This window comes from Myodes glareolus, chromosome 15 (assembly GCF_982192425.1).
Source record: "Myodes glareolus chromosome 15, mMyoGla1.1, whole genome shotgun sequence".
Taxonomy (NCBI): domain Eukaryota; kingdom Metazoa; phylum Chordata; class Mammalia; order Rodentia; family Cricetidae; genus Myodes; species Myodes glareolus.
In genome coordinates, this window is record NC_142040.1 from 41,483,635 (window position 1) to 41,505,181 (window position 21,547).

General features: G+C 39.2%; 1 long non-coding RNA gene across 1 annotated transcript; it reads left to right on the forward strand.

Annotated features, from left to right (window-relative positions):
- Nucleotides 1–206: 206 nt before the first annotated feature.
- LOC125406195 (uncharacterized) lies at nucleotides 207–20,224 on the forward strand. Its single transcript, XR_014997043.2, has 4 exons — nucleotides 207–684; nucleotides 10,136–10,407; nucleotides 12,098–12,259; nucleotides 14,531–20,224. It is a non-coding gene; the product is annotated as an uncharacterized LOC125406195 (long non-coding RNA).
- Nucleotides 20,225–21,547: the final 1,323 nt, after the last annotated feature.

A 21,547-nucleotide genomic window follows, 5' to 3' on the forward strand; every position in this document is an offset into this window, starting at 1 on the left:
CCAAACACTACTCTGGTGAAAGCCTCGGATTGCAGAGCCACAGACTGATAGGTGGTGGTTGTTTTAGTCATTATTTTTGGGGGGTGGTTTGTTATATAGTAATGGGTAAGACAAACACCTGGGTTAATTATTCATCCAAGCACAAGTCCTTTTACAAACCAAGCTCCCAGCACCTTTTGCCTAGAAAATGTGTTTTACGGGACGTACGTACTCTTACACTGTTCAAGCAGCCCAAGGTGTGGGGACAAGAGGCTCTCACAATTCTCCAGCACTTCCCAGCATCATTTAAGCTCCAGAAAACACTGTCCTGAAACACTCTGAGGGGAGAGAGCGATATTCAGGATAGAGCCCAATCCCAAATGGAATGTTTTCCTTTTGGTTTTATTTGAATATAGTTTGCTTCATTCCAACCAGAATTGCCACAGCCAAAGAGAACTGTCTCTAAGCGATTCAAGTTCTGTGTTAACGCCAACAAAGCAACTTGCTGGGGAAACAACAAAACCGCTTCCACATCGAAGCTTGGTTTGCATGAGTGAGCAACCTCTAGAAACACCTCCAGCTCCATCTGTGTTTGGAAGGGACAAAGGATGTAACAGGAAGAACCCAGGATGGCTGGTGTAGAGGAGGACCTCTCAGAGGAAGGAACAATTGGGCTCGCTCTTAAAGGGACTGCTTCCTACATACGTAAGTAGCTTAGAGGGTTTTAAAGGACGTCAGGTGTAGCTGATAATGGTTCGATGAACCTATTACCTTTTGAGGAGGAATGTTTTAAAAAATTCTCTAACCGCTTACCCTCAGAATATGAGTTATCTTCAACATATTTTGTAAGAGTGAAGGGCAAGTTTCTCTCCTGGGGAGCGGTCTTTGCTCTGACAAGGTGGCTCTCCAGAGTCTTGTTACACAACAGATTACAGAGTCAACACTTGCTCTGGAAGTCAGCAGTCATTTGTGCTGAACTGACCCTCCCTAAGCCTGGAGTATTTGGCAAGCAGAATGAGATATAAAAGGCAAAGCAGAGTTCAGCTATTTTATTTCTTTATTAACTAAATGTAGCCTAAACAGACTCCAAATGATGACTCAAAAGCCACGAACTAGCTTTGCTTAGCAAAGATTTGATGAAATAGTTGACCATATGATCATACTTACCATTACATCACTGAAACTTGAGACAATTTTGAACTAGTAGGGTGGTCTTACCCCTCCTAAGCCTTAGTATAAAGCAAATTTCGTATCTAGTTCTATTTATATGCTGAAGCAGTTACACTTCTCTGGGAATAAAACTTAGTGTTCTCTAAACTCTGTTTAGGGAGCTTGGACTTAAAACTCTTTCCGAGTGTCCTTGATAACCTTGGCTGTTTCTCTTCTAACACCCACCTACTCAACAAATCTTTAATCAACTCAAATGTTTGCCTTCATTCCGCTTACAACTTGGTGGCCATAAGTGAGACCGTCGCAGGAATAATGCTACTGAAAGTGTCTAGAACTCAGTGCAGCAAGCTGTGTCTTCAGATCTTTGATCATTTCTCGCTTCATATGGTCCTCATCCTTCACAAACACAAGGCCCATCACTTGCCACCTCCTTTCCTTTTATCAGATGACTGTTTCAGGCACCACCTGGCAAGAAAGCAGAAGCCACGGTAGGTGTTTGTTAGAGGATATTGAGTGTAGGTAATTGATTACAGAAAAATAGAAAAACAAAGAACAACAACAACAACAACAACAAAACCCAAAACAAACCCTGCTAGCAGAAGGGGATCCTGGAGTTAGCCCAGGGAAAGTGACTGCAAGAAATATTTTTCTGTATTTTGTTATTTTTATTAAGCTCTACATTTTTCTCTGCTCCCCTCCCTGTTTCTTCCATCCCCTTCAACCCTTTCCCAAGGTCCCCATGTTCCCAATTTACTCAGAAGATCTTGTCTTTTTCTACTTTCTACTTCCCATGTAGACTAGATTCATGTATGTCTCTCTGAGGGTCCTCATTGTTGTCTAGGTTCTCTGGGGTTGTGATTTGTGGACTGGTTTTCTTTGCTTTATGTTTAAAAACCACTTATGAGTGAGTACATGTGATAATTTTCTCTCTGGGTCTGGGTTACCTCACTCAAAATGATGTTTTCTAGCCCATATGTCTTAAACCTAGGAAAAGTAGAAGAAAGGTTGGGGGTCTTGAGGAAGCTTGCTGACAGGGCATCTGGAGAGTTCAGGCCCCTGAGGAGAGCTTGTGGCCAGGATGCTACCATATTTTCAAAGGGTCCAGTGAGACTGAGGAAAGTGTCACAAGAAGCTGACAGAGAAGTCTGGAGAAATGATTTGGCAGATCCATAGTGCCACCGTGATAAGAACATAGTGAAAAAAAGCACCATTTGGAAAGGCAAGTAGCTTAATAACTGGGACCATCCATCACTTTGGTCCGCATGTTATCCTGCCCTCTTGAAAATAATGAACTTCAAAACAAAAACATATGGACTCTGACCTAAGTGAGTAGTAGATAGTAGTGAGCTCTAAGGAAAAAGTGTGGCACACTACAATTCTCCATTTAGATTTTTTTGTTGAGGTCATTCCTCTGTTGCTCAGCACCTCAGCTTTTAAAGGCTCACAATTGTCCTGTGCCTGGATATTGTCCTTGGGCAGAGGAAATTGCCTCTCCCAAGGTTATTCTACCATGGGTAGCTCAGAGTCAATGACCAGCATTTAAAAACCTCCAAGCCCTGATTTCAATTTAAGACTTCCTTGGGGAGACATCCTGACACTCTTTAGATTGTCTAAGGTCTCAGCTGAAACCATATTGAACATCAGCTCCTGCCTCCCTATTATTCTTCCTCATGTCTTTGAGCCATATCTTCCGAGAGAAGTCTTCTATAGTCCCCACTGACTTTCATGCAGCCCCCATCTCTGTTTCCAGAAAATGGATGCAAGCTAGTGGCACAGGACTAATCCTAGGAAGCAGTTTCTGGAATGGAATCTTGTGGATGGACCTCTCACAGATGCTTTGGTTCTGAGAACACCACGACTGGTGCTAAGTGGAATGATGGTAATCCTTGGCACGCAAAGGAATGGCCATCATTAGAATATTTTTTTAAATCAGCGATGAACCAGCAGAGCATATAAGTGGAAGGGGACACACCAGGTAATAGAATATTTCAGGCATTTCAAGAGTATGAAGGAAATATTAAGGATAAGAACTTTGGAATTGGTTACCTCTTTGGAGCACGGTTAAAGACATGGTGGCATGTATAATATTCACTGAGTCAAGAGAAAAAATAAAAGCTTTATTGTCCCCTGTGAACATTCCAGGAAACCTTTAGATGTCCTAGAGCCAGAGGGCAGAACCAAAGAGCAGGCTGAGTTAATCATTGAAGTAGGAAGGCTGAACAGAAGGTTGAATTACTTTCAGCAGATTTTGTTGTATTAAGCTCAGAGAAAGAAAGGGATAGACAGGTGACCCTGAGATTGGGGCTGGTAAAATCCAAGTACACACACTTTTGAACCAAGTTCCCAGAAACCTAAAGTTTTATAGAGTTGGTTCATCATTCCCATTAGCAACTGGGGATTTCTTCTTGTTTTAAGGCCATGCGGAGGCCTGAAATGAATCCCAGGCTTCCAAGAGTGGAGTCTAGATCAAATTCCCTGCTGGGCAACCGGTGTCTGGCAGCACGTGCCACATACCAGCATAGCCAGACTGGAAGCTGATGGTTTAGTAAAGGAAAAGTGTTGTTATGCTAGAGAAACGGAAGGCTCTATGACGCTAGTCTGAAAGAGTGTAGACTAGAATAAGCACTAAGGATATTGTTGGGTCAAGGAAAGTCAAGCATACAATTAGATGAGAGAATACTTGACCCTGTCAAGATTTCTGATAGACCATGCTTTGTGCCCACTGCCCCAAATCTGTTCACTCACTTTCTCTCTGAACCTTCTTGTCCTGAAAGGTTTACCTTTGTCCCTGCAGGGTACTAATCCATGAAAGGAGGCAATGGGGCAGAAGAAGGTGGATTTAGCTTATACATACTTGAAAAAGCTGTTCATATAGTAACTAAAGATGTATAACTTGAAACGATAGGGATTGATTTCTCCTATCAAATGAACAAAGATTTAGTAGACTAACAAAATGATATGTGAAAATGTTGGGAATTAGGTGCTTCTATCAATAACTAATAAGATTTCAAAGGGCTACGACAGTTCTTGAGGGGGAAACTGGTGTACTTTATCAAAACATTATATTATGATGGGACAAGGCAGTGCAGACCTTCCTCCACCCTGTATTGCTGAAGCCATTCCAGGCTTAACTAGAATCTGTTCTCCTTGGTGGAGAATCCCATGGAAAACTATCCAACTCTATTCTAGGAACCAAAGGTTAGGATGCCCAAGCTAACTTATCTTAGCTTTAGTTAAAATGCCTGTTTGTGCGGAACCTCCTCCGGGAACCACTTATCTCAGCTGCCTGTTTTTGCGCCCCCCCCCCCCCTCAGGCTGGCTAGCTGCTTATCCTGGCTTCTGTAAAAATTGCTTGCTTCAATCTACTCACTAAGAAAACCCCTGACCCTCCCCAGCTGCTGAGTGAAGTAAAGGCCTGAGTGAAGTCTCTAGTCTTCAAAACCCCATGTTCTGAATATTTGGGGCCCTACCTAGATCTTCAAAATTTTAGGTGTGGTCCCAGATAGCTGGACTAGAGATGTTCAATCGGCTACATGGTGTGTCTGGGTGGTTGGTTGCCTTTGACGAGCTCCTGGAGCAACATATGACATTTTTATATTTGACCATGATAAATAATAACAATTTAACTATTTTTCTTTGTCTCATTTTTCTTTTAAAATTTTAGGAAAATATATAATGAATGCCAAACTGTTGGAAGGAGGGGCGGCTTGTTTGTCCCGGCTACCTGTCTCGCTTAGACACGAAATCATCACAAAAAAACTGTATAAATTAAATCACTGCTTGGCCCACTAGTTCTAACTTCTTATTGACTAACTCTTACATCTTAATTTAATCCATTTTTATTAATCTGTGTATCACCACGTGGCTGTGGCTTACCGGCTAAAGTTTCCACATGTCTGACTCTGGCAGCTCCATGGCTTCTCTCAACTCCGCCTTCCTCTCTTCAACACCAAACTTTGGTTTCTTGTATATTATAAATATTTGTATAGATTTATTTTATTTCTAAATTGTATTTATCAAGACTGGAACTAAAATGAGAAAAGGAAAATACTTACTTTGAAAAAAATACGGTGTTGGGGTGATTTTGTCGTGTCTGTCTGGTGGGACCTTGTAGATAATTCCTCAGTGAGAAGAACCCCAAAAATATATGCCACTGCCTGAATTGAGAAACCAGACTGGAGTTTATAGCAGGCCGACCACCTGATGACAGAGGTCTGTGATCCTAGCTACTCAAGAAGGCAAGAGAGGACCGATCATATAGTCAAAGTATATCAAGGTTACAGAAAGAGTTCAAAAGCAACGCAGGCAATTTAGAGAGACCACACCTCAAAAGGAAGAATTCAAAGAAGACTGAGGATCTAGCTGCGGTAGAGTACATGCTTAGCATGCACAGGGCCCTGGATTTAATCTCCACCATTCCCTCCCACTGGCTAAAATAGTTTATGGTAGTTTAAGCAGTTGGAATTTGTAGCACAGAGGACAAGAGGAGAAAAGCTCCAGACTCGCAGAGGTGTTTCTTTAATGATCTCACTGCTGAAGGCTAAGGCATTCATGCATATGACAAAGTCACATGGGCCTGAGCACAGAGCTACTGATGAAAGATAAGGGAGACGCTGCACGACTCTCAGGGGGCAGAAAAACACATTCACTGTATTTCAGCACATGTGAAAGCAAACCTTAAAGGAATCTAGTTTATCTGCCAATAATGTGATTGATTTGTTTTGTTTAATCGTGGGTTCTTCGTGTGTGTGTGTGTGTGTGTGTGTGATATGCATATGCATGTGTTTTCATGTTTCTATGTTTGAGTACTAGCACACTACAGCACATATGTGACAGGCAGAGTACAACCTTTAGTGTTGGTCCTTGTATTTGGACTTGTTTGAGACAAAGTCTCTTATTCTTTACCTATATGTCATTGTAGCTGGCCCATGAACTTCCATGGTCCTCTTGTCTCCTGTCTCTCCTTTGCATCTTGCAGTAAAGTGACTCTAATTATAGATACCTGCAGCCATGTATTTTTACATGAATCCTGGGTGTCTGACCTCAGTCCTTGAGTTTGGCAAGCATTTTACATACTATGCCATGTCCATTGTCCCAAAGTTTGGCAACTTTTAAAGGAAAATAAAAATTCCAGATATTCATAATACAAAATCACAACGCCTAGTATTAAAACCCAAATTACTTGATGGTAAAGAAGAATGTAAATGTGATTAATAACCAGGAGAAAAATATCAGTCTGGAAACATTACCCAGAAATTGTAGATGTTAGAACTACAGAGGATGATGGACTTAAAAGTATGAAGAACCATGAGGAAAATCATGGATGCTATAATAAAAACCAAATGGGGCTCCAAGAAATTAAAAACATTATATCCAGACTAATAATTCATTCATGTTCACAACTGACCATAGTGCATAAAAATATAAACAAATTTGAGTCATTTGTAGAGGATATCTACACTAAGTACCTAGTGAATTGACTGAGAATAATAATCACCTATTGATCATAGAGAATTTTTAAGAAGGCAAAAATTAACATAAAACCTTCACGAGAAATCACAGAACCCAAAGGCAGGGTCTCTGCAGTGTAAATGGGGAAATGGAATAAAATTCTGAAGATATAGAGACAATAAATATATCTTTATAAAATTTAGAATTCCAAACCTAGTAAAAGAACACTTTAAAAATAATGAAAGTAATTTCTCAGGCAAAGAAAAGAATCCACCACTATTATATTTTTACTAAGAAAAAGAAAGGTTTTCAGGACAAGATCAAGTACCAGTAGATGGAAATTTAGATCTATGTGAAGGAATAATGGTAGTAAAGTATAAATATGAAGGAATATATATTGGAGAGTCTGTTCCTAAATTCCTAAATTTCTTTGCAATTGATATTTTAAGATGAAAGAATAAATTTATCCTTTTAATGTATAGAAAAATTACAGGATGAAATTTACACAGTGAATTGAAGGATGAAATGAAAGCATTCTCTTCTTACATTTTCTGTAAAGTGGAATATTAGAAAGTACATGTTGCAGTCTTAATAGAAAGTAGAAACCATGGAGCAGTCATGAACAACACCAAGATCAAGTTAAATACATAGTAGATGAGCCAGCTGGCGATAGTTAAATTCTCAAGACAAATGGAATCAGAGACAAGGATACCACAATTAAGAGGAGCAAATTAGAATCATGACGCAAAATCTTAGCTTTAAACCCCAATAGCTGGGACTTTGGCTCAGGATAATCCCAGTATTCTGGAGGCTGGTGCAGAAGGCTATAGAGTTTGAGGGCAGATTGTTTTACATCATAAGCCATAGGTCATTCTGGGCGACAAAGCTAGACCTTTCTCAAAACAACGACAAAGCAACTCCCTAAACAACAACAACAACAACAAAACACTAAGCCCAATCAAACCAACTTTATTTTAGTGGTTTAAGCATTCTTTTTAAAATGCTGGGATTGTCAGACTATGTATTTGAAAGACTGAGTAATTCACTCTCTTTAAAAGTTGTTTTAAATGTAAAAACAGTTGTAATTAAAAGACAAAGACGATGCAGTATACAAACATTAGCTATAAGATGTCGCTGAGATCCTATTAATAAAAAACTGACAAAAGAACATTGTTATTACCAGAGGCATATAAAAACTGATCAGGAAGATGTAATTCCAAACGTGTATTTGCTTAATAAGAGAGCTCTTAGAATATATGAAATAAAAACTGACAAAGTACAAAAAAATTGAGGCATGCTTACTTATGGGCATGGAACTTGCAGGGTAAGTCAGGCTGGCTTGCCTGTGAATCTCAGCAATCCTCTTGTCTCTACCTCCCATGCTCCAGTCCCCACTACATCTCTGGGGCTAGAGGTAGGTGCAGCCAGACCAGGCTACTATTTAACAACCGAGGACCTGAGCACAGGTATCTATACATGCACAGCAAACAGCCTTTTCTAATGAGACATCTTTCTGACCCAAAATTTCTTAAAGGGAATATCAAAAAATTCTTTTGTTTTTTTTTGGTAACAGTTAAATACTTTTATAAATTAGATACCATCAAAATTTAAAATTTCTGGTTTCTGAAAGAAATGGTTTTCAAAACTAATAAAACCATAGATTGGGAAGACAACATTTACAGAGCACGTATTCTTTCCAATGCTTTGTTTCCAGAATATTTAACGAATACAAGTATACAAACACTTTGGTTGAAAAGATGGGGAAATGAGCTGTGAGCATGAGGAACTATGTTAAATAGTATTATGTGTAATAAAAATACAAAGTAGAGGCATAATCAAATACAAGTAGATGTTATATCATGAAAGAATGTTTGGAATGGAAAAGTCTGATAAAACCTCCTGTTGATGAGAACATAATGAAAACCTCCTGTTGATGAGAACATAATGAGCAAAAGTTCTCACGTCCTGATGGAAATACAAAATGGAAAACTCGTTTGCAAAATGGAAGAGTATTCGACCTAGTATACAACTAATGGCTCATTATTATGCTAGTAACTATACTCCAGTACAGTTACCGAACAGGAATAAAAAAATTTATTCATATATATATGCTGGCTAGTTTTTATGCCAAGTTGTTGCAAGTTAGAGTCATTGTTGGAAGAGGGAACCTCAATTAAGAAGGTACCCCCATCAGATTGGCTTGTGGGCAAGCCTGTGAGGCATTTATTTGATTAATGATTGATGTGGAAGGCCCCAGCTCACTGTGGGTGGTTCCAACCCTGGGCTGGTGGTCTTGGGTGCTGAGTAAGTCATGAGGAGCAAGCCAAAAGGCAGCAGCCCTCCATGGCTTCTGCATCAGCTCCTGCCTCCAGGTTCCTGCCCTGTCTGAGTTTCTGACCTGACTTCCTTCAGTGCTGGACCGTGATGTGAAACTCTAAGCTGAGATAAACATTTTCTCTTCCTAATGTTATGTGATAACTCCACCAAAGAACACCCATGGGAACTTCTAAAGCAGAATAGAAAGTTTGCATTGCTGGCTCCAGCATGCAAGGAGAACTTGCCCAAATCATGCTGCTTAAGCTTCACCATTTTTTGTCTTTTATGCACAAAAAATCATATCTTGGTTGACACACTTCATTTAACAAGAACAGTTAGCAATATATGAAACTACAGAAGCCCATAAGCAAGCTTAGTTCATTTAGGGACTTTTCTTGATCCTGGAACCATGGACTAGATCTTTGATGGATTAAGTATCTATTTGAGTTTTGACTGATGTTGGGGCCTATGAGTTGGGTTCTAAGGTCAGAATGGTGCCTTCAATGTGATGTCAGTTGTGCGAAGGTCTGGGGACCTGTTTCACCAAGTTGACTTTGGTAGTGGTATTTTATCAGAGTAATAGAAACTTAATTAAGACAGTGTACAAAGGTTAACATAAGAACAAGTGAGAAATAGCCCAATCTGGCAGTGACCCAGGTTCCCATGACAAGGTAAATGGATGCACAGACATTGTTCTATTGATTTTATGGAGTAGGAATAAATGTGAAAAATACATGAGCTACTGACAAATGGAATAATGTAGCTGTATGACGAAGGGTCATCCTGAATGAAAGAAGCTAGATTCAAAGGGCGTGCTTGTGTAGGAGTCCATTTCTGTGAAATTCTAGAAAAAGAAAATGAGATTAATCTAGACATATGAGTGATGAGATGAAGTTAACTAACAGTCATAGAAGAACTTCATATTTAATGCATTTTGTATCTTGATTATAATAGTTATATGAGTGTATCTGTCAAAGTATGTTGGTCATAATTTATCCATACACTTAAAATGGCTAATTGTATATGTAAGTAACATATCTAGAAATTTGATTAATGTAATTAAAGATGAGTAGCCTTTGAAATAAAATTTCCTCAGACATATCACAGGAGTTTGAACAGTTGCTTATAAAATAGTTTATTGCAATAGCCTCTACAGTTTTTGCAAACCAAATTTAATTTATATTCATCATGATGATTAGGGTTATTTTCAATCTGACAGAATCTAGAGTCACCTAGAAGTCAAACTGCTGGGAAAATTGTGAAGAATTGTTTAGATTAAGTTATGCTCTGAGCACACCTGCGTGACTGGGTTAACTGAAGTGGAAAACCCAACCTTAAGGAGGACGCCACCATTCACTGTGCTTGGGTTCCCGATTGCATAATACAGTGGAGGCAATTGAACATTTATCATTGTCTACTTCCTGACTGCAGACGCAATGTGACAAGCTGCCTCGAGTTCCTGTTGTTATGACTCCCCTGTTCGCTCAAACTGTGAGTTAAATAAAATAAAGCCTTGTTTCCTTTTTCTTTTTAAGATTATAATAATAATTACAATAATTATATAATTTTCCCTTCATTTCCCTCCCTCCAAACCCTTCAGGTTCTTTCTCCAATCTGCGCCTTCTTTTCCAATTACTTGTTGTTATTCAAAAATATGTGTACACACACACACACACACACACACACACACACACACACACACAATGTAGAACAGAGAATCTGTGCCTAAACTGTCTAGTGTGCTCTTCTCTATCTACACACGCATGTACATGTATTTGAAACAGAACCAATACAATATATACTAGCTCATATGTTTTATTCACTTATACTAAGGAATTGTTAAGCTGATTATGGAGGTTCGGTGAGTCCCACGTATGATGGCAGAAGCCATCAGGTTGTAAGACCAAAAGAACTACAGTTCTTTTTCAAAGACAATCTGCTATGGAACCATGATGAGCAGAGGTTATAGCTGAGTCTAAAGGTTTTCTGCTGGAGAATTCCCTCATACAGGGGCATGGAGAACCTTTTGTTCTATTTAATTCTAACTGACTGGACAAAGCCACTCACCATTTTGGAGGACAATCTGCCTTGCCCCAATTTCACCAATTTAAATGTTTATTTTATCCAGAAGTGATCGCAGAAACTTTCAGAATAATGTTTTAACAAATATCCGGCACAAGCCAAGGTATACACAAGATTATCATTAGAATATCACTTTTTCCATTTAATGCTTTTACAGTTATTGTTTTTGAAGCTGGAGTATTTTTTAAATGTTTAGTCAGTAGAATTATGACAGTTTGTTTATTAATCATTTTTCATTTCATTTATTTTTAAAGTTATTTTTACTGAAGTAGTAGCATGCACAAAGTATAAAATTTATCAGTTTTAAAATTTAAAGTGCATATTTCTTTGAAATTAAGAACATTCACATTCTTGCATAACCACCCCACCATTAACCATTTAATAAAAGCATTAGCAAGGAAAAAGAGATTCATGTAAAATGTTATGTTCTTAGTTTTCATATTTATTTTTGGTTGTGCTAAGATTGAACCCAGGCCCTGAGTGTACTGGGCAAGTTTACTTAGTGAGCCAGAAATTCCATTCCAAGTTGATATTATCATTATCATTATTTTTCTGAGTCAGAGAGCTGATCCTAGGACTTCATGTATGCTGGTCTACCAGTCTACTCCTGGACTACATCCCCCAAATTCTGTTAAAATATATTTACTTATTTATTTTTTACTTACATGTCTGTGCGAATATATGTCATGTGTGCTGGTGCCTGAAGAAGACAGAAGATCATTGGATTCCCCTTGAGCTATGTTTTCAGGCAGTTATTAGCTTCTGACATCAGTACTGAGGCCCACACTCAGCTCCTCTGCAAGAAGAGCAAGTACTTTTCACTACTGAGCTGTCTCTCCCTTCCTCAGATTCCAGATTTTAATATGAAAGTCACATGTGAACGACTTATTAATTGGGTTTTAGTAATCTTGCTTTACTTGTTTTGTATCTCCTTTGTTTTTATTCATTGATGTTATTTACAATACTTCAGTAAAAGAGGCTGAAGAGTCTGCATTGGGATTCATTGGGGGTGATTTTCTAGTTCCTGCTACTTTCTTTCATATAAAAGAATTCTCTATTCAAATAATCTTATCCCTTTTCTCCCCCTTTTAATCTTTAGTTCTCCAAGGAAGGAGAAATGCCGATCCTATCCGACTGGTGAATTTGGATGAAGTAACTGGCCATCTGTCCTTGAGATCTGCCTGTCTGCAGAGAATAGAATACATGCTCTTCTGTCCTTTGTCCGTTTGAAGTAAAGGCCATTGATCTGATGGTCATACATGTAGGTTTCCAGTCTGACTAAATCTGAAGTTCTGACTTAGAAGCTGATGTCATGGCATATGGAAGGCATGCTCTCCAGCATCAGCTTCCATGTTGCCTTCCTCTGTGTCACCTCTGATTTCTATGACTCGGCTTTGGACACCAATGTCAAACTGAGGGTTTGTGTACTTATCTCCTCAAATTCTAGCATATCACATAGATCAGCCTCCATGTAGAATGGGAAGAACCATGAACTTCCCAGCCCTGTAGATTGTCTTGATTAAGTATCTGTTTAAGGTGACTATTCCACACGAGTAGCTTTGAGCCCTAGACCTCCTTTTAGGTACAATTGAAGGCAGATAATGGTAATAGACCTTCATCACCTCTACTGTATGATTTTAATGTAAGTTTTTATGTCTATAAAACAACAAAGTCTTTATATATAAGAAATGATTTTCATAGTATCTGCATGGTTAATTATCTTTTTCAATACATTATAACATTGAAATTACAGGGTAAGTAAAGCTAAATGCTTGGTTCCTTTAAAGAGTTTTCTGAGGCCAGGTGTGATGGTGTACACCATTAATGTCAGTACTGTAGGAAATCCTACAGCCAGTAGCCTTTAAGTTACTTACCCACTGGGGAGTGGCTTTTTATACTATTTATGTTGATATAAAGCATTTGTCTGGCCTCTTTTCCAACTGCAGGATTTGGTTGCTGTTCTCCATTCCAGCAGAGGATTCTGATTTATGAGTCTACTCCTAAATAAATAACCATCTATTTTTCTCAATTCTGAGCTAGTGTGGGATTTCTTTTAAGTGTCCTTCTTCATTTGGTGCCCAACGTGAGATTGGTGCCCACGTGGCCAACTAAATTCACATAAAACCTAAGGAAGAGCTTGAAAAGGAATTCTAGACAAAAAAAAAATACAGAGTTTAACACAGCTTCTTGCTTCTTCCTGGTGGCATGCTGCAACTCCTTTAAGAGAGGTTTTCCTGACTCAGCAGCAGCATCAGAAAAAAAGCTGCACTGTTGTTTTGAAATTCAGGTTTTCTGGGATGTGCGGCCTGTCCAACCTCTGGCTCTTTCAGGAGACTAAGTATTTGGATGGAGTTTGTGAGAAGCATACTATGGCTTGCTTAATGACAATGTGGACCAGCTGTGTGCCTGGAAGTTGGGTGGTGTGTGTGGCTCTTGGAAGCAGCAAGAAGCTCCATCATGTTGGAATGGGCACAGCAAGCAGGAAGTACTGTATGTAGCCTAGTAATGTCACAGCTTAAATTCTTAATCATTTAGCACTTTAAGAAACACTTCTGATCAGAAAATAATTTCAGATATGCAATAAAGACAAATCCAGATGAGTCATAGTGTTGGATAAATGTACATAGGATTGGGAGAGAGAAGAAAAAAGTATAGAGAGGCAAAAAAGTATTTAAAGAGACAGAGTACAGATAATCATAGATTAAAAGGAGTAAAGAAAAATAAGCCACTTAAAAATTAAAAATTCACAGAGAGTCTGGATTATGTGTATTATTGTGTTTTCTTTGAATCTTTTGACTGTGAAGGAGCTAAGTACAGAGAGACATTTCATTGTATGGGCTGCTAAGCTAAACCGGCATGTATATTATAAAGGTATCATGACTTCCAAATTTGGGTCTAAGGATATGCTGCTTTGGAAAAGAGATTCTTCTCTTGTTTCCACAGAGGATGATAACCTGTGGATTGCTTCCAAACTGGTGTGGTTTGATGGAAAAAGACCCCCTGAAAGGTCACCGTGAATACCCTTAAAAAATTACCTTGACCAACTGGTGACTGAACCTAGCACACAGGGTACACCATAAAAGACCTGATTAACAACACCACAAATCAGTAGGAAGCAATATGGTAAAAACTACACCCATATTCCCAAATATTGTTTATATATGTTTGTCTACATTTCAAGGGGGATATAATATAGAGTTTTACATTGGTATAGATCTTAGCTTATTGATACAAATTTAATGTTTTGTTATATGTATATATTTTGTTATATATATATTTCTGATCTTGATTAAGGTATTGTGATTGTGTAGCTCATTTAAAAAATGTAATGTGTAATTAAGAAATATAGGTTAATAGATAATCACCGATAATATTCAAACTTATAGTCATGTTAGTTAGATTTTCCAGATCTATAGAGATATATTTAGTTAGATAGGTATTCTTCAAATCTTTGAGAGACCTTTGGAATATGGAATTTAAATGTTTTAAAAATTTAAGACTTTATATGACAGTGACACATATCTGCTTCTAGCAGCACCAATCTACTTCAAGAGGAAGATGAGCATCAAAGAGGCTTCTTATGGAGTTTGTTAGATGAACTGGACATGCAGGATTCACAAAGAAATAACTTCTGAACTTGACTGAAGGTGAAATGATTTTTTGGGGTTCCTGCTTCATGAAAGAGTCTGCGAGACATTTTGCAGGACACAGAAGAAACTGACTGTCAATCTGCCAATATATGCAAATCTGTCTTTGAAATTTCCTGCTTCATGGAAAAGTCTGCTGAGTACTATGGGCCTGAAGGCTAAAGATGGATGCCCCAATGGTACAAAAGGACCTTGGGTGACTGCCCAGGCAGTGAAATGTCTCTGTCAATTATAGAGTTTTAGAAGTTGCTTACAATGTACTTCCTGTTTACTTAGGTAATATTATATCCTCCTGGAGTCTTTGATGAAGTTGAAGAATTTATAGTTATAGTTTTCCTTAGTTATGATAAAAGATAAAGTAGATATAAATATTGTAACTGTAATTCTTGATAGAATTTTATTATGTTAAAGCCTTCCTTTTTGTTTAAACAGAAAAGGAGAAATGGTGTGGGAGGTCCTTCTGTCTGTGTGTTGCTTTTTTTGGTTAATGAATAGAGAAACTGCCTTGGCCTGTTGATAGTGCAAAACTTAGGTAACCTGAGAAGACTGAACTGAAGCTGGGAGAAAGAAGGCAGAGTCAGAGAGAAGCCATGGAGCCACTGCAGCTGGAGATAGATGTGCTGAAACTTTGCTGGTAGGCCATGACCTCATGGCAATACACAGATTAATGGAGATGGGTTAAATTAAGATATAAGAGTTCACCAATAAGAAGCTAGAGCTAATGGGCCAAGCAGTGATTTAAATAATACAGTTTCTGTGTGATTATTTTGGAGTTAAGCTAGCCAGGCAGCCAGGAACTAAACAAGCAGCCTCCTCCTCCTATATGCCAGCACTCAGGAGGCAGAGAAACTGGTGAATTCCTGTGAGTTCCAGGCCAGCCAGGGCTACATAGTAATACTAGTTTACTTTATTTTCTTACAAAATTATGGCACTTGTGCAAGAAGTATATATAATTCAATGCAAACTGTTTTCTAAACTTGTGTTCTTTGATAATAACTGTGGTTAGCTGTACAAGATTGTGTACAACTGTATGGACACAATGGAGTAGAGAAAGACTCAGTGCCTCCATTACATCCTTAGGATCTATTGGAAATCAGTGATTGCTGGGGAAGAGAGGTATTTCTTCCAGCGACCAGGCTGTTGGTAAAGTACTCAGGCTCCTGTAAGCAACCCTGAGAAGGTTCATTGTGTCTCATATGAAAAACTCAATCTAAAAGTGGAAGGAAGGCTGTTGTGAAGAGAAAAGGGATCAGCAGAAGTAGAAGGGAAGTGAGGGTAATGGGAGAGAAACTGGACCAAGATATATTCCATCCATGTAGGAAGGTATTACAATAGAATCCTCTCTCAGTATGGGTAATTATCCCTGCTAATTGTGTTCTTGAATAAAATCATAAGAATATCAACCCAGTAATTTATAATTTAGGATTTTGCCTACTCAAAGCATTTATTCAAAATTTGAGTCAAAATAAGCAAGTTCTGGAGCAAGAAAGATGGTACACATCCATAATTCCAACAGCTGGGAGGCAGAGGTCGAAGTCTGGGGCCAGCCTGGTTTATAGAACTAGACCAAAAATCCAAAATAAATAAACAAACAAATGCAAGAATATGAACATCCTTAATTTATGTGTAAACTATTTCACTACCCTGGTTTCTTAAATGAATCAAATAGAACTTAAAATTTTCCATCTGCATTGTTTTTTGTATTCAAGGAAAGCTTGCCAAATCTTATGGGTAGACATCTAGTTTTATTGTCCATCAAGTATTTTGAGCAATCTACACTCCGATGAAAATGTCCCTAGGTACTAAAAATGAAAATTGATATTATACAGTCAGCCAACACATATCGTTAACATTTGAAAATCAGTGGGTGGCTATTGGTAAGACAGTACAGATTTAAAATGGGAAAAACAGAGAAACTAATTTTAGTATTGTTAGTAACTGAGATGGGTAATACATGCACTGGGAATGATGCTTGTATTACACGTCAAATCCCATTACAAAATATGTCATTAAAAGGGAAAGGTTTATAGTGAAAGGGATGTCCACACCCCTGGCTCATGGCCCATTTGTTTCAAGCAACATTCAATATTAAACAGAGACATTTCCCCTACCTTTGGAATTCACTAATGAATTTGGCTTACACTGCCATATACCTCTGGCCGAAAGATTCACATCTAGGCACATTCCCCAATACAGAGAGATCCTAAAGTCGCATTCTCTACCATCCCTTACCACAGTTCCTTGAATTTCTTCTGCATTCCTGTTGGTCTCCTGACCTGGACCCCAGATCTTACTTTTATAAGTATTAGAAATAGGGGAAAAGCATTTGAGACAAGTCAACAGTTCTTTAAGACAAGTCGACAGTTCTTTAATAGCTCTTCTGTGATCCGATTATTCCAGTTGATAAAGCATTGCCTTCCAGCACATGTCAGGCTTGGAGCATAATCTGTAATGTCTCAGGAATATGGCTGGGCAATTGCTTTGGTCTTGAAGCGTTTTCAGAGGATTGATTTAGGTGGGTTCCAGTGAGAACCAGAATCCCATCTTAACCATGTCTGCATCTCTGGGAATACAAATGGAGACAACATATGATACAATTGTCTACGTTGAACTTATTAATTGAACAAGTCCCCCAAATAAGCAACAAATAACTAATTCCTGGAAATAGACTTTTTCCCAAATTGAATAATTTTACTCTCAGAGACTGATCTCCTAATTTGGGAACTACCACAACCTGAGTACAAGGCACTAAATCTCAAGGAGAATATACTTTCTGGTGTTCAGATACCCATCTGTATGTGGTAGAATCATGACTTAGCTGATCAGTTTGACAGTCAGTGAAAACTAACAGGTCCTGCACTTTAAACACCGGGACTCTTTCTCCAGTACGAACGACTGGCAGTATTTTGGAAAATATAGAAAGCATGCCTTCTTAATTTAGACTTAATACATTGTACTATCCTCAGCTAAACACGTAACGTTTGCCTGCCAAATGAGTTGGGATCCTCTTCTGGTTAAGGAATAGGCAATTTAGTGATGTTTTGTAGTTGTGGGTGGGTCTTGTTGAAAGACAAGTTGAAAGCAAAAAAGAAACCTTTTAAGATTTTCCTTCCTGTGTGATTCTTCAGTTATATCACATGCAAGCTGCAGATGGGATAATTTAATTCGCTCATGTGTGGAGAGACAAACAGCATAGCTGGAAAAGGGACATTTCCAGCCCAGCATTTGCCCCAGTGCGACACTATTTCTTTTTCTTAATTAACTAATTTATGTTTTAAAAAACAATCTTTTCTCCTTTTACATACCGATCCCAGTTCCCACACCCACTCCTCCTTTTCCCACTTCCTCCACTTTCTCCCCATTTTCCCCCCTACCCACTCGTCAGTGAGGGTAAGGCTTGCCATGGGGAATCAACAAAGTCTAGCACTTTGAGGCAGGACCAAGACCCTCCCCACTATATCTAGGCTGAGCAAGATATCCCTTCAAAGAGAACAGGTTCCAAAAAGCCAGTGCAAGCAATAGGGATAAATCCTGGTCTCACTGCCAGTGGCCCTGCAGACTGCCCCAGCAATACAATTGTCACCTATATTCAGAGGGCCTAGTTTGGGTCTATGCTGGTTCCCCTCATCAATATAGAGTAAGTGAGCTCCCATTACTTCAGGTAAGCTGTTTCAATGGGCATCCCATTCATGGTCTTGACCTCTTTGCTCATATAATCTCGCCTCCCACTCTTCGACTGGACTTTGGGTGCTCATCCTAGTGCTCCCCTGTGAATCTCTGCTCCTGCTTCCATCAGTTGCTGGATGAAGGAAGGTTCTGTGATGACAATTTTTCTAGCCATCAATCTGATTACAGGGAAGACCAGTTCGGCACCCTTTCCATTACTGCTTAGGGTCTTAGTTGGGGTCATCCTTGTGGATTCCTGGGGATTTCCCTAGTGCCAAATTTCTTGCTATTCCCACAGTGGCTCCCTCAATAAATATATCTCTTTCCTCGCTCTCCCTCTCTGTCCTTCCCCCATCTTGACCATCTAGGTCCCTCATGTTCTCCTCTCCCCTTTACTCTTCCCCTTCTGCCCTCTTCCTCCTCCAACTACCGTGCTCTCAATTTTCTCAGGATACCTCGTCTATTTAGTTTTTCCAGGCAGATCCATGTATGTCTCTCTTAGGTTTCTCCTTGTTACCTAGCTTCTCTGGGGTCATGAACTGGTTATCCTTTGCTTTACATCTAATATCTACTTACGAGTGAGTATATACTATGTTTGTTTTTTTTTTCTGGGTCTTGGCACCTCACTCAGCATGGTTTTTTCCTAGTTCTATCCATTTGCATGTAAATTTCAAGATATCATTGCTTTTTACCACTGAGTAGAACTCCACTGTGTAAATGTACCACATTTTCTTTATGTATTCTTCAGTTGAGGGACATCTGGCTATTACAAATAATGCTCTGAGCATATTTGAGCAAATATCCTTGTAGTATGATTGAGAATCTTTTGAGTATATACCGAAGAGAGGTATTGCTGGGACTTGAGGCAGATTGATTCCCAATTTTCTGAGAAACCACCATACTGACTTCCAAAGTTGCTATACAAGTTTGTACTTCCACCAGCAATGGAGGAGTGTTCCCCTCACTCCACATCCTCTCCAGCATAAGCTATCATAGATGTTTTTAATCTTAGTAATTGTGACTGGTGTAAATTGGAATCTCAGAGTTGTTTTGATTTGCATTTCCCTGATGACTAAGGATGTTGAGCATTTCCTTAAAGTGACATTACTTCTTACTCTTTGTGTTCCCAAATGCCCTGGCTTTTAGCTGATCATATGATTTAGTGCTCTTGCTTCCCACTTAGTCATTGTCCCAGTTTTCTTGTTCAACACATGAAAAGTAGGTTGTTGTTTTTCTATTGATACAGTGGGACCTCAGGAAGCTACAATCCTATTTATCAAAGGCCACCTCATATGTGCATCATGGACTTAAAAGTCAAAAATGTGAATCCAACATCTAAAGTTCCAGAAGCTTCCTCAACAAACTCTTGATGCCTCTCAAGAGACGAAAGGGAAAACAGAAGTATTTGTCCTAAGAATTTGTCTAATTCTTTATTGTTTGTTTGTTTGTTTGTTAAGCAAAAGTGGAGCGGGTGCCTAAACTGGAATTCCCCTGTAAACAGATTGGTGGCTACCGTAACTGTCATCATAGATCCTTCATACAGTAACTGATGGAAGCTGACGCAGAGATTCACAACCAAGCACCAGGCTGAACTTGGGAAGTCCAGTCGAAGAGAGGGAGGAGGGATTATATGAGCAAGGGGAGTTAAGACCGTGATGGGGAAACCCACAGAGAAAGTTGACCCAGACTTACAGGAGCTCAAGGGCCCACAGCTGGGGATTCTGAATGGGACCGAACCAGGCCCTCTGCATGTGGGAGACCATTTTGTAGCCTGGTCGGTTTGTGGGACCCCTGGCAGGGGGAGCAGGATTTATCCCTAGTGCAGGAACTGACTTTTTAAAGTCCATTTCGTATGGTGGGATGCCTTGCTCAGTCTTGATGTGGAGGTGGGGCTTGGTCTTACCTCAACTGAAGGTACCAGACTTTGGTGACTCTCCATAGGAGGCCTTGTCCTTTCCGAGGAATGGATAGGGGTGGGTTGGAGGGAGGTGGAGGGAAGGAGAAGGGGAGTGAGGGGAAACTGTGGTTGGTCTGTAAAATGAATAATATAAACAAAACAAAAATAAGCATGAAACACAAACACCAAGTTCTTCTGAATACACTTTGCTCCTTCCTTAGCAAGCCTGTTTGGTTGCAACAGCACTGTTTTGCTGTTTTGTTTCTCCTCCTAGTAATATTCATTATGACTTCAGGAATGTTACTTAGCTTTTTTCTCTCTGAAGTGTTATCTTTCTGGTTTGTCCTGTAGAACATTTAAATTGGACTCTGTATTTTATTTTATGTCGTTACTCTTCCTCTCTGAGAATTATCCCTGAATGATCCAGGTCCTTATTAAGAACTTATGACAAGCAAAAAGATTTTCAAAATATAAACCAGTGAGGCACCTGTACATTCCCGGGCAATAACTTCCTGTTCTACTGTATGACTTACTGATTCTGAAATAAAATAAAGGGTGTTGCTTGTACAATCCAGTCAGTACAATGCTTGTTATGTGAGCATACAAACCTTAGCTTGATCCCTAGAAACCACGTTAAAAAAAAATCAAAAAACCAACAACTAGCCTTGGAGGTATGTGCTGGTAATCTTTGCACTGCACTAGTAGAGACAGGTGGGTCCCTGAGGCATACTAGTTGGCCAGACAGCCCAACCTGCTTGTTGAGGTTTTGTGTCTAAAAAAACAAACCGCACGCACACACGCGCACACACACAGAAACACACACAGACATACAAACACTCAACACCCTAAATACCAAGGTGGATGGTACCTAAGAAATGACATCCAAGATTGACCTCTGACAATCATATGTATACACTTCACTCCCTCCTCAACATACACACAGAGGCACGTACTTGTGTGCACATGAAAGAAAGTGCGCACGTGCAATTTTTAAAAAGTAAAACAGTACTTTAGTGCATCAGTCACACTCACTACATTACATGCCTGGCATGCGCTCAGTCGCCCTTGTGACTAGTGATTTTCACGTGGAATAGTGCAGACAGAGGACATTTGCTTTGTCATAGAGACGCCTACTGAAGAAGCTTTGCTCTTTTAGGAGAAGGAACCAAACAGGCATTCAAATGTATTTTGTGATCTCGAAAGGCAACTGATAAGACACCCAGTTGTCAAAATTCTAGGCAATCAATAAGAACTCTTGTACAATCACGTATTTAACTCTGCCTTTTTTTCATCTTATTTTATACTTCAGGAAACACCATGTGGTTTCAGGCTTGTCCCA